Below are 12,180 nucleotides of genomic sequence, written 5' to 3' on the forward strand. Positions count from 1 at the left end.
AGATAGAAACACTGATTATTTTTCAGATTTTAAAAGGTTTGTTTATTTTATGTGTGTAACCATTTTGCCTTGCATGTACACCATGTACATGCCTGGTGCTGGCTGGGTGTTGGGTCCCCTGGAACTGGAGTTATAAGTGTTTGTGTGCGAGTGCTGGGATCCAAACCCAGGTCATCTGCAAGAACAAGTGTTCTCAACTCCTGAGCCATCTCCCCGGTTCCAGAGGCTTGTTAATTTGTACTCTCACTGTGGGATGGCACACTGATTCTAGCCCCCTGCAGTATAATGCTGACCCTCTCTGCAGAGAAAGGAACAGAGTGGGAGTTTTCATTGATTTTATCTTTTCCTCTCTCAGGTGACACGGCAGCACACTTTCTTGTAGTCAAGAACTCACAAGTTTATAGCCAGGTTCATGTGCAATTCCCAGCCACTAGATGTCACCTCCTTCTCAATCCACTTAAGAATTTGTAATGCCTGACAATTGCCCAAGGAAGGTCTCCTACTTGTTCCATCAGATCTTAGTATAGATTACGCACTTGAAACCTGTAGCGCTGCAACACTGCTTGATACTTTTGAGTGATACTTATGAATCGTTCTCAATTATGTGAACATGACTAAGCAAGTGTCTGTAAAATAGGATGCTGAGTCCTCTGGGCATATGTCAAGAATTTGTATAGCTGGGTGATTGTCAGGAGCCATAAGAGGACAAGCTAATAAGTAGCAGGCAATCTTCCTGAGATGGTCTACTTCAGATAAATTTGCGACAGATTTACTCTTATACACAAGGCCTAAGAGAGTGCATTTCATGAAAGATTCCTGCTATTAATATGCTTTTCTTGTTGTTATTAAACATATATAACAATCACTAGATATTAGCCTACCCATTTTGAGCAGATCTCTGCAGATCTACAAAGATGTATTGTCCTTTAGTGATGCTATATAGAAAAATAGATGACTTCTTAAGTCTTCATAATGATGCTGTAAGAATTCCTAAAATCATACCAGTGATTATTAAGCTCTTTTATAGTGGGACTGCTATTAGGTCCTTTTCTGATAGTCAAAACTGCAATGAGAACTCTGTCAGTTTCCCATGTGTCACCAGTTAATTACTCTTAGATAATAACCAGACTTGCTCCTACTCAGAGCACATTCCAAGAGGTTGTAAAGCAATTAACCAAAGGTCATAAAAGGGAACTAACAATTTATCATAGGTGCTAGGACAGAAGATAAAATATTGACTTGATTTATCTATACAAAACTTCCTAATAACTTAGTTATGATTTTCTACCTTCTATAAACCTGTGGAGCTGTGACAGGTGATGGATGCTAGCCAGATAGTTACTCCTAATGAATATTCATGTAAACATTCTCTGTTGTAAGCTTCTAATTCAATTTAAGATTTGATTTGATTTTATGTGTGAACTTGTGATGAACTTTTTAACCTGTGATTATGTATTCTGAAAAATGTTTTAAGTGCTGAGCACAAAGATAAGAGTCAGAACTGAGCAGAGAAGAACTGAGCTGAGAGAGGAACCGAGCTGAGGAGAAGGTTTTAGACAGAACACTTTTTAGACAGAACTGAACTCAAGAAGAACTTAGAAGTATAGGCATAGCATTGGGAGAAATGGCGCTGAGAATAAGAGCTTTATTGTGACATGAGAGCAGGAGAATAGAGTGAGATTGGAGGAGAATGCAGAGTAGAATAACGTAGAAACTATAGGTAACATTAGAAACTAAGAAAGCAATGTGCAGAATGCATAGGGAAAGAGGAAAAAAGAACCTGCAGAGAGCAGAAGGAACAGGCAGACTTCTTACCATGGGACAGAACGGTCCTTTCTTAATAACAAGGCAGACTTAATCTTATTAAAGGGAACAAAGATTGTTTCCTTACAAACATGGGTTTAATTCATTTAGCATAAATAGGGTAGAAGCTTTTTCTTTGTGCAATAAAAACTTGAGCTCATTTTTTTTTTTTTAATCCAGAATGAGTTCTTTCTGCACTGGTGCTTGGTCTTTTGATCTATATGCATATGTAAGTCTGGATGTGTGTGTGTGTGTAAGTATCTAATTGTGAGAATGTATGCATATGTATATGTGTAGGTATGTAATTGTGAGAATGCATGCAAGCTGAGCTCACTCAGTATGAATGGAAATGTATAAATCACATGCGTGAATCTGTATATGCATTTGTAAGTTTATGCATATTTGCTTATGTAAAAGTTTTTCCTTCTCTGAGTGTTATTCTTTTCTTCTGGCTCAATAGAAATTTATTGCTCCACTCTTCTGGTCAGACCAGCACCTGGGTAGCTAGGGCGCAGGGTCGGCTGACACCGGCCAGCTACCCACAACACCCGCCACAGGATCTTGAGACTTCTGGTGAGTGGAACACAGCTTCTGCTCCAGTCCAATCACACGAGACCTGAGACTGCATTAGTTAGGGAAGCAGAAAACCGGCCTGAGTAGGGCCACAAGCCTCATCCGGTCTGACCAGCACCGGCATAGCTAGAGCGCAGGGTCAGCTGACACCCGCCAGCTACCCACGACACCCTCCACAGGATTTTGAGACTTCTGGTGAGTGGAACACAGAGTCTGCTCCAATCTTTAAACAGTGACAACGATAACAACTAACCCCAGAGATTACCAGATGGCGAAAGGTAAACGTAATAATCTTACTAACAGAAACCAAGACCACTCACCATCATCAGAACCCAGCACTCCCACTTCGCCCAGTCCAGGGCACCCCAACACACCGGAAAAGCTAGACCCGGATCTAAAAGCATATCTCATGATGATGGTAGAGGACATCAAGAAGAACTTTAGTAACTCACTTAAAGAATTACAGGAGAACATGGCTAAAGAGTTACAAGTCCTTAAAGAAAAACAGGATAACACAAACAAACAGGTAGAAGTCCTTAAAGAAAAACAGGATAACACAATCAAACAAGTAGAAGTCCTTAAAGAAAAACAGGAAAACACATCCAAACAGATGATGGAAATGAACAAAACCATACTAGACCTAAAAAGGGAAGTAGACACAATAAAGAAAACCCAAAATGAGGCAACACTGGAGATAGAAACCCTAGGAAAAAAATCTGGAACCATAGATACGAGCATCAGCAACAGAATACAAGAGATGGAAGAGAGAATCTCAGGTGCAGAAGATTCCATAGAGAACATCGGCACAACAATCAAGGAAAATGTAAAATGCAAAAAGATCCTAACTCAAAACATCCAAGCAATACATGACACAATGAGAAGACCAAAACTACGGATAATAGGAGTGGATGAGAATGAAGATTTTCAACTCAAAGGACCAGCAAACATCTTCAACAAAATTATAGAAGAAAACTTCCCAAATCTAAAGAAAGAGATGCCCATGAACATACAAGAAGCCTACAGAACTCCAAATAGACTGGACCAGAAAAGAAATACCTCCCGACACATAATAATCAGAACAACAAATGCACTAAATAAAGATAGAATACTAAAAGCAGTAAGAGAAAAAGGCCAAGTAATATATAAAGGCAAGCCTATCAGAATTACACCAGATTTTTCACCAGAGACTATGAAAGACAGAAGATCCTGGACAGATGTTATACAGACACTAAAAGAACACAAATTCCAGCCCAGGCTACTATACCCAGCTAAACTCTCAATTAACATAGATGGAGAAACCAAAGTATTTCACGACAAAACCAAATTCACACATTATTTCTCCACGAATAGAGCACTTCATAGGATAATAACAGAAAAAAACCAATACAAGGACGGGAACCACGCCCTAGAAACAACAAGAAGGTAATCCCTCAACAAACCTAAAAGAAGACAGCCACAAGAACAGAATGCCAACTTTAACAATAAAAATAACAGGAAACAACAATTACTTTTCCTTAATATCTCTTAATATCAATGGACTCAACTCCCCGATAAAAAGACATAGACTAACAAACTGGCTACACAAACAAGACCCAACATTTTGCTGCTTACAGGAAACTCATCTCAGAGAAAAAGATAGACACTACCTCAGAATGAAAGGCTGGAAAACAATTTTCCAAGCAAATGGTAGGAAGAAACAAGCTAGAGTAGCCATTCTAATATCTGATAAGATTGACTTCCAACCCAAAGTCATCAAAAAAGACAGGGAGGGACACTTCATACTCATCAGAGGTAAAATCCTCCAAGAGGAACTATCAATCCTGAATATCTATGCTCCAAATACAAAGGCAGCCTCATTCATTAAAGAAACTTTAGTAAATCTCAAAGCACACATTGCACCTCATACAATAATAGTGGGAGACTTCAACACACCACTTTCACCATGGACAGATCATGGAAACAGAAAGTAAACAGGGACACAGTGAAACTAACAGAAGTTATGAATCAAATGGATCTGGCAGATATCTACAGAACATTCTATCCTAAAACAAAAGGATATACCTTCTTCTCAGCACCTCATGGTACCTTCTCCAAAATTGACCACATAATTGGTCACAAAACAGGCCTCAACAGATACAAAAATATTGAAATTGTCCCATGCATCCTATCAGATCACCATGGACTAAGGCTGATCTTCAATAACAAAATAAATAATAGAAAGCCAACATTCATGTGGAAACTGAACAACACTCTTCTCAATGATACCTTGGTCAAGGAAGGAATAAAGAAAGAAATTAAGGAATTTTTAGAGTTCAATGAAAATGAAGCCACAACATACCCAAACTTATGGGACGCAATGAAAGCATTTCTAAGAGGAAAACACATAGCTCTGAGTGCCTCCAAAAAGAAACTAGAGAGAGCACACACTAGCAGCTTGACAACACACCTAAAAGCACTAGAACAAAAAGAAGCAAATTCACCCAAGAGGAGTAGAAGGCAGGAAATAATCAAACTCAGGGGTGAAATCAACCAAGTGGAAACAAGAAGAACTATTCAAACAATCAACCAATCAAGGTGCTGGTTCTTTGAGAAAATCAACAAGATAGATAAACCCTTAGCCAGACTCACTAGAGGGCACAGGGAAAGCATTCTAATTAACAAAATCAGAAATGAAAAAGGAGACATAACAACAGATCCTGAAGACATCCAAAACACCATCAGATCCTTCTACCAAAGGCTATACTCAACAAAACTGGAGAACCTGGATGAAATGGAGAAGTTCCTAGACAGATACCAGGTACCAAAGTTGAATCAAGATCAGGTTAATGATCTAAACAGTCCTATATCCCCCAAAGAAATAGAAGCAGTCAGTAATAGTCTCCCAACCAAAAAAATCCCAGGACCAGATGGGTTTAGTGCAGAGTTCTATCAGACCTTCAAAGAAGATCTAATCCCAGTTCTTCACAAACTATTCCACAAAATATAAACAGAAGGTACTCTACCCAACTCATTCTATGAAGCCACAATTACTCTGATACCTAAACCACAAAAGACTCAACAAAGATAGAAAACTTCACACCAATATCCCCTATGAATATTGATGCAAAAATCCTCAATAAAGTTCTTGCTAACCAAATCCAAGAACACATCCAAACAATCATCCATCCTAAACAAGTAGGTTTCATCCCAGGGATGCAGGGATGGTTCAATATACGAAAATCCATCAAGGTAATCCAGTATATAAACAAACTCAAAGACAAAAACCACATGGTCATCTCGTTAGATGTGGAAAAAGCATTTGACAAGATCCAACACCCATTCATGATAAAAGTCTTGGAAAGATCAGGAATTCAAGGCCCATACCTAAACATGATAAAAGCAATCTACAGCAAACCAGTAGCCAACATCAAAGTAAATGGTCAGAAGCTTTAGCAATCCCACTAAAATCAGGGACTAGACAAGGCTGTCCACTTTCTCCATAGCTATTCAACATTGTACTTGAAGTCCTAGCCAGAGCAATTCGACAAAAAAAGGAGATCAAAGGGATACAAATTGGAAAAGATGAAGTCAAAATATCACTTTTTGCAGATGATATGATAGTATATATAAGTGACCCTAAAAATTCCACCAGAGAACTCCTAAACCTGATAAACAGCTTGGGTGAAGTAGCTGGATATAAAATTAACTCAAACAAATCAATGGCCTTTCTCTACACAAAGAATAAACAGGCTGAGAAAGAAATTAGGGAAACAACACCCTTCTCAATAGTCACAAATAATATAAAATATCTTGGCGTGACTCTAACTAAGGAAGTGAAAGATCTGTATAATAAAAACTTCAAGTCTCTGAAGAAAGAAATTATAGAAGATCTCAGAAGATGGAAAGATCTCCCATGCTCATGGATTGGCAGGATCAACATTGTAAAAATGGCTATCTTGCCAAAAGCAATCTACAGATTCAATGCAATCCCCATCAAAATTCCAACTCAATTCTTCAACGAATTAGAAAGTGCAATCTGCAAATTCATCTGGAATAACAAAAAACCTAGGATAGCAAAAACTCTTCTCAAGGATAAAAGAACCTCTGGTGGAATCACCATGCCAGACCTAAAGCTTTACTAAAGAGCAATTGTGATAAAAACTGCGTGGTACTGGTATATTGACAGACAAATAGACCAATGGAATAGAATTGAAGACCCAGAAATGAACCCACACACCTATGGTCACTTGATCTTCGACAAGGGAGCTAAAACCATCCAGTGGAAGAAAGACAGCATTTTCAACAAATGGTGCTGGCACAACTGGTTGTTAACATGTAGAAGAATGTGAATCGATCCATTCCTAGCTCCTTGTACTAAGGTCAAGTCTAAGTGGATCAAGGAACTTCACATAAAACCAGAGACACTGAAACTTATAGAGTAGAAAGTGGGGAAAAGCCTCCAAGATATGGGCACAGGGGAAAAATTCTTGAATAGAACAGCAATGGCTTGTGCTGTAAGATGGAGAATTGACAAGTGGGACCTCACGAAACTGCAAAGCTTCTGCAAGGCAAAAGACACCATCAATAAGAAAAAAAAACCACCAACAGATTGGGAAAGGATCTTTACCTATCCTAAATCAGATAAGGGACTAATATCCAATATATATAAAGAACTCAAGAAGGTGGACTCCAGAAAGTCAAATAACCCCATTAAAAAATGGGGCTCAGAACTGAACAAAGAATTCTCACCTGAGGAATACCGAATGGCAGAGAAGCACCTGAAAAAATGTTCAACATCCTTAATCATCAGGGAAATGTAAATCAAAACAACCCTGAGATTCCACCTCACACCAGTCAGAATGGCTAAGATCAAAAATTTAGGTAACAGCAGATGCTGGCGAGGATGTGGAGAAAGAGGAACACTCCTCCATTGTTGGTGGGATTGCAAGCTTGTACAACCACTCTGGAAATCAGTTTGGCGGTTCCTCAGAAAATTTGACATAGTACTAATGGAGGATCCAGCAATACCTCTCCTGGGCATATATCCAGAAGATGTCCCAACAGGTAAGAAGGACACATGCTCCACTATGTTCATATCAGCCTTATTTATAATCGCCAGAAGCTGGAAAGAACCCAGATGCCCCTCAACAGAGGACTGGATACAGAAATTATGGTACATTTACACAATGGAGTACTACTCAGCTATTAAAAAGAATGAATTTATGAAATTCCTAGCCAAATGGATGGATCTGGAGGGCATCATCTTGAGTGAGGTAACACAATCACAAAGGAACTCACACAATATGTATTCACTGATAAGTGGATATTAGCCCAAAACTTTGGATACCCAAGATATAAGATACAATTTGCTAAACGCATGAAACTCAAGAAGAATGAAGACCAAAATGTGGACAATATGCCCCTTCTTAGAATTGGGAACAAAACACCCATGGAAGGAGTTACAGAGGCAAAGTTTTGAGCTGTGATGAAAGGATGGACCATCTAGAGACTGCCGTATCCAGGGATCCATCCCATAATCAGCTTCTAAACTCTGACACCATTGCATACACTAGCAAGAGTTTGCTGAAAGGACCCAAATATAGCTGTCTCTTGTGAGATGATGCCGGGGTCTAGCAAACACAGGAGTGGATGTTCACAGTCAGCTATTGGATGTATCACAGGGCTCCCAATGGAGAAGCTAGAGAAAGTACCCAAGGAGCTAAAGGGATCTGCAACCCTATTGTTGGAACAACATGATGTACTAACCAGAACCCCGGAGCTCTTGTCTCTAGCTGCATATGTATCGAAAGATGGCCTAGTCGGCCATCACTGGAAAGAGAGGCCCATTGGACTTGCAAACTTTATATGCCCCAATATAGGGGAATGCCAGGGCCAAAAGAATGGGAATGGGTGGGTAGGGAAGTGGGGGGCGGTATGGGGGACTTTTGGGATAGCATTGGAAATGTAATTGAGGAAAATATGTAATAAAAAATATTAAAAATTAAAAAAAAAGAAATTTATTGCTCCAAACATCCCCTAGCCCAACAAGCAAGATCGCATCTGGACAAAAGGGAAAAGACTCTAGCAATTAATCCTTTACTTTATTTCCTGCTTTTTAAAGATGAGGTGTTAAGTGCCAGAGAGGAAGCTTCTGGCCTCAGAGAAACAGGGCAGGCATTTCAGCTACAATAGCATAGTAGCTTAGACTTAGCTAAGTAAACTTTTTGTTATTATAGTGCAACCCTAAATATCTCATAAGACAAAGTCTTACCCTCTGCCTACACTCTTCCCCCTCCTCTGCCTCAAGAAGAACTGACAAGAAAGAAGAACCCGCCAGGGTTGACAGGTGATATGTCGATTTACTTTTGACTTTGTGAGAATCTCCATACTGATTTCCAGAATGACTATACCAGTTTGGAATCCCACCAACAGTGAACGTTCCCCTTTCTCCAAATCCTTGCTAACATTTCTTTTAAAATCTTAGCTATTCTGACTAGGATGAGATGAAATCTTAAATTAGTTTTAGTTTGCACTTCCCCAATAGCTAAGAATTCTGAGCACGTTTAAAAATATTTTATAGCCACTTCTTTTTTTCTTGTGAATACTCTATATTCTGAGCTATAGCTTTGTTTTCTTGTTTGTTTTGTTTTGTTTTTCATTCTTTTTCTAAGACAGAGTTTCTCTGTGTAGCTGTCCTAGAACTCAATCTGTAGACTAGGCTAGCCTTGAACTCAGAATACTGCCTGCCTCAGCCTCCCAAGTGCTGAGATTAAAGGTATGCACTACCATGTCTGGCTAAATATAGCTTGTCTTTTGAGTTTGCTTTCCTGAGTCCTTGTAGATTTCTTTGTATATTAAAGATACCCTTTATCAGACATATAGTTGACAGGGAGTGTTTCACACTCATAAGATACAGTGTCAACAGATAAATAATCCACAAACATTTATAATGGAACAAGTTAATAAATTTTTGGAACAGGATTTGAAATATGAACTTGTAAGCACAACATTTTAATCAATCTGTTTAAAGATACAGAATTTCTCGTTAAGCAAGAAGATGAAGAGAACTGGAATTCAGACATATGGATCAATTTAACTGAAATGTGAGTCCACATCACTACAGCTACATGATATTTGATAAAAATGCCAAAAATGTATACTGAAGAAAGCATCTTCAACAAATGGCCCTGGAAAGTGGATATTCACATGTAGAAGGATTAAATTAAGCCAATATCGATTACCCTGAACTAAAATTCAATGTCATATACATTTGCATCCAAAGGCATCACATACATTTTAAAAGATTCTTTTAAATGTGGCATGGTAGCATATGCCTTTAATCCTAGCACTTGCAAAGTACAGACAGGTGGTTCTCTGTATTCAAGACTGTTTGATCTATAAAGTAACCTGCAGGACAGCCAGGACTACAGAGAGAAACCTTGCCTGGAAAATAAATAAAATATTTATTTTTATTAGTGTGGATGTAAATGTACTTGGGTTCCTAGGGAGGCCCCATGAGTTCCCAGAGGGTATCAGATGTCCTGAAGCTAGTGTGACAGGTCACTGTGAGTCTTCCAGAGCTCATTTCTTCTGGATTAAGCAGCAAATGCTCTTAACTGCTGAATCACCTCTCGAGATTCCCAAGTACATTTCAGAAACGTAAACCATCCAGTGCCTTTCTATGGATTGTGCTGAGAGACAAACATAGTCAAAACCTCACCATTGCCACTTCCACTCCATCAAACTGGGCACCAGTGGCCCCTGCTTCAGGTAGCTTCTGTTTAGGTGGCTGTGTTCAGGTGCTTATTAAATAATTAGTATACTGTAATTATCTGAAAGCTGATCCAGAACTGTGAAAATATGAGTGGTCCCCTAAAATTACTTTATTTTGCCAGCAGATGGCAAGCTATGCTCAGTTGAATATATAAATAACTCTGTGCAGAGATTTCATATGCAGCACATACAGGAAAAGACCGTTTCATCTTGGGCTGTTACTGTGGGATATTTTGTTCTTGATTGTTTCTTTGGTTTTGTCAACTTTAAGTAGGCTAGAGTTATCTAAATAAGAGATCGCTAATGGAAAAGAGAACTCTGTCATGTTGGCTCATAACCAAATCTATGGGGCTTGTCTTGATTAATGATTGATGGGGAAAGGACTAGCCTACTGTGGACAGTGTCACCACTGGAAAGGTTGTTGTAGGTTGCATAAAAATTCAAGCCTATATTGTCCTTTGAGAGGCTCCACCCAGCAGCTGACACAGACAGGTGGAGACATCCACAGCTAAGCAGTGGATGGAGCTTGGGGACTCTTATGGGAGAATAGGAGGAAGGATTGCAGGCCTAAAAGGGATAGGAGCTCCACAGGAAGATCAATAGAGTCAACTAACCTGGACCCTTGGGGCTCTCAGAGTCTGAATCACCAACAAAAGAATATATACAGGCTGCACCTACGCCTCCCTGTACATATGTAGCAGATGTTCAGCTTGATCTTCATGTGAGTTCTGAACAACTGAAGTGGGGGCTATCACAAAAGATGTTGCCTGTACATGGGATATGTTCTTCTAGCTGGGTTGCCTTGTCTGACCTCAGTAGGAGAGGAAGCACCCAGCCTCTCATAGACTTGAAGTGCCGGGGTTAGGGGGATACCCATGTGTGCCCCTACCCACTCAGAGGAGAAGGAGAAAGGGGAGAGGGATCGACTGTGGGAGGGGATGACTGGGAAGAGGGCAGTGAGTAAATAAGTAAAAAAATAAAATAAAATTTAAAAACATTAAACTGAATAACCCAGAGAAGAGAAATATATTTCCCTCTTGCCTCTGTATCTGTCTCTTCTCTCCTTCCCCCAGATCCCAGGCCCCTAGGCCAGTAACATTCTGCTGAGCGGTGCTCTCATGCAGCCTACCTGCAGTTTTGAAATGCCCATTATTTTACAACATACAGCAAATTGTTTCAGCCCACTAGAACTTTTCAAATCTTTGATAACAGAAACTTTTGAAACCTCTGTCCCCTGGCCTGACCCTGGTGTGACATATTTGTGGTTTTATAAACCCTACTCTGTCTTCTTCCTGGGTGGGAGAGTTCTTTTTGGCATGAGCCTGCTCTCCCTGCTGACATGTGAAGGACTGTTAAACTGACCTTCATTGAAGGGCATTCTCCTGTTTCTCAAGTGGGTCCAACAGTTTCTGATCTGCTGATGCTGGAGAAACAGTTTTTAACAACAGACCAGTACCACTGGAGGGAAACCTCTGTTTGTGATGGTTAGCTCGGGATGAAAAAACCCATGGTGATTAATAAGAGACCAGCATCCCTGGGCAAAAATCTTCTGGAAGAATTTCTTCAGGGTCAGTCAGTGAATAGCTGAGGTCTAGAGGGGGTCAATATTGCATCTCCGTCCAGCAGCCAAACTTGATGACACGTACAAGTTTTGGTGATGTGGGAGCTGCAGAACTGAAGAGGTCACGCAGAGCAGTACTGTGAGAGGCCACAAGAGAGACCATTAGTGACCATGTAGCATCAAGAACAGTGGCGACTCCAGAATTGATGGAGTCATGGGGAGAAGCTGAAACGTCTCAGTCTCACTGTGTGTCGTGACTGGAATCCCTGCAGAGAGGGCCTGGTGAAGGTAGAACTCAGTTTTAGTCAGGGTCAAGGATTTGAAGGGGCGCAGCAGCAGGCATGGCTTCCTTTTACCTGCTTGTCAGTTTTTCAGTAACTTGAATCCATGGGCTGCTGTTTGATTGCAGAGTCCTTCTGGTTTCCCAGGTCTTTCTAGCACCAGCACCCACTCCCACTTTTCCTTTTCACCTCCCTCCTGCCTTCAAAGTG

Source organism: Mus caroli, unplaced genomic scaffold (assembly GCF_978045245.1).
Source record: "Mus caroli unplaced genomic scaffold, Mus_caroli_1 scaffold_15, whole genome shotgun sequence".
NCBI lineage: Eukaryota > Metazoa > Chordata > Mammalia > Rodentia > Muridae > Mus > Mus caroli.